This window comes from Oryctolagus cuniculus, chromosome 2 (assembly GCF_051225735.1).
Source record: "Oryctolagus cuniculus isolate XC-2025 breed Fujian yellow rabbit chromosome 2, ASM5122573v1, whole genome shotgun sequence".
Lineage (NCBI taxonomy): Eukaryota > Metazoa > Chordata > Mammalia > Lagomorpha > Leporidae > Oryctolagus > Oryctolagus cuniculus.
In genome coordinates, this window is record NC_142868.1 from 104,131,363 (window position 1) to 104,133,492 (window position 2,130).

The 2,130-nt window shown below is 46.3% G+C and overlaps 1 non-coding gene across 1 annotated transcript; it reads right to left on the reverse strand.

The window, feature by feature from the left end:
* Window positions 1-2,005: 2,005 nt before the first annotated feature.
* LOC127490470 (U6atac minor spliceosomal RNA) lies at window positions 2,006-2,130 on the reverse strand. The gene has a single exon (XR_007918417.3). It is a non-coding gene; the product is annotated as a U6atac minor spliceosomal RNA (small nuclear RNA).

A 2,130-nucleotide genomic window follows, 5' to 3' on the forward strand; every position in this document is an offset into this window, starting at 1 on the left:
CTTTCTTTCCCTTCTCCCCTGAAAGCAGGTCACAGGAAGTTTGGAAGACACAGCAGAACAGATAGCTTACTGGGGATCACACCTTCTGTGGCCCTGTTTAATACTTTTTTACTGACACGGGAATCTTGCAACTACATGACTTAAGGGCCTGTGTTATGGTGAAGTGGGTTAACACTGGCATCCCCTATTGGAGCGCCGGTTGGAGTCTCGGCGGCTCAGCTGCCTGGAAACGTGCCTGAGGAGGCAGTGGAAGGGAGCACCACTCAAGCGGGAGACCCAGCTCCTGCCTTCAACCTTGTGCCCATCTGGTTGTTGTGGCCACTCAGGGAGTGAACTAGCAGATGGAAGTCTCTCTAACCACCCCACCACCCCCCACGCTTTCAAATAAATAAATAAATCTTTAAAAAATAAATTTACGTGACTTTAATATGTAAAGAAAGATTGTCCTGTTGCAGAGATGTTTCACGTAATGAAGATAAGCCATCCATTAGGCAGAAGCACCCCGTCCTGCCCTTGTCTTGTGGAGCACAACTTCTAAGGGCATCTCTCCTTTTCCAGTGCCCTGAGGCAGTCTGTGGTGGATGATCCATCTTCATTAGATTTTTTTTAAGATTTATTTATTTGAAAGTCAGTGCTATAGAGAGGAAGAGGCAGAGACAGAGACAGAAAGAGAGAGATCTTTCATCTGCTGGTTCACTCCCCCCAGCTGGCCACAGCAGCTGAGGCTGGGCCAGCCTGAAGTTAGGGGCTTCATCTGTGTCTCCTACTTGGGTGCAGCGGCCCAAGGACTTGGGCTATCCTCCACTGCTTTCCCAGGCCATTGGTAGAGAGCTGGATCAGAAGTGGAGCAGCCAGGACTCGAACTGGCACCCTTATGGGATGCCAGCATCACAGGAAGCAGCTTTACCCACTACACCACAGTGCCAGCCCCAGGAGATCCTAATTGTAACATTATTTTGCGTATATGTAGTCTTACTTCCTATCTAAATACTTCAAATACATTTATTGTTATCCAGAAATGTTGCCATCAACATTTTAAGACAGTACATCAATCAGAAATATCCACTGTTTAATTTTTTAAAAGACATTTTATTCACTTGAAAGGCAGAAAGTCAGAGGAGAGACAGAGGAAGATATTCCAACCTCTGGTTCACTCTCCAAATGGCCACAACAGCTGAGGCTGGACCACGTTGAAGGCAGGACCCTAGAACTCCATCTGGGTCTCCTACTTGGGTGGCAAGGGTCCAGGCACTCCGACTGTCTTCTGCTGCTTTCTCAGGTGTGTTAGCAGGGAGCTGGATCAGAAGTGGAACAGCCAGGGTTTGGACCTGTTCTCTGATATGGGATTCCGGGGTCACTGGCCACAGCTTAACCTGCTGCACCCCACCCGTCCCTCACTGCCCAGTTCTCAGGAATAATGTTAAAATGAGGCCATGGCCATATGTGCCACTGATTAGGCAAACAGCTGAGAAACAACCAATCTTGTTTTGCTTTGCAAAGGTGAACATTTTACCCGAAATTAATCTTCTTATTAGACTTGGGGAGTCAAGGTTGACTCTGTATGACAACTCTTGGATCACAGGGAGTAACTGAAGCGTAAGAAAATTTCTTTTTGTTACAATCACCAACCTCCCACCTTCCTCCCCCAACAGAAACAAACTGTCATGTTCCTTGTACTAAGTTTCATTTAAATTGCGGATTTAACGTATAATACATGGCTTAGCTTTTCATAGCACTAAGGTGACGTATTGTTTTTTAATATGATGACGGGAACCACACTGTTTTCAACAAGCGTTTAACCATGAAAGTTTAATGTGTCCTGCTTTAGAAAATGGTGGCAGTGTTGCCATTTTGAAAATCGTTGTACTTGACAATGGAGCCTCCTTGTGGGCAATTAGCAGTAGTTCAGGTTTTCACGTTGCACAGGAACTTGAGTTTTTCCCTTTCATAGTGGTTAATGCTGTCAAGAAAACAAGTACTTGCCTGTGGGATCCTGCTAACCCAGAAATCAGCAGGGCTTCAGTGGCCACCAGGCAGTGGCTCTCCTTAACTGTACGTGTGTTGTCAGCCCTAAGGGTCTCTTCAGCCTTGTCAAGGGGAGTACTAACCCTCTCTCCTTTCATACAACAC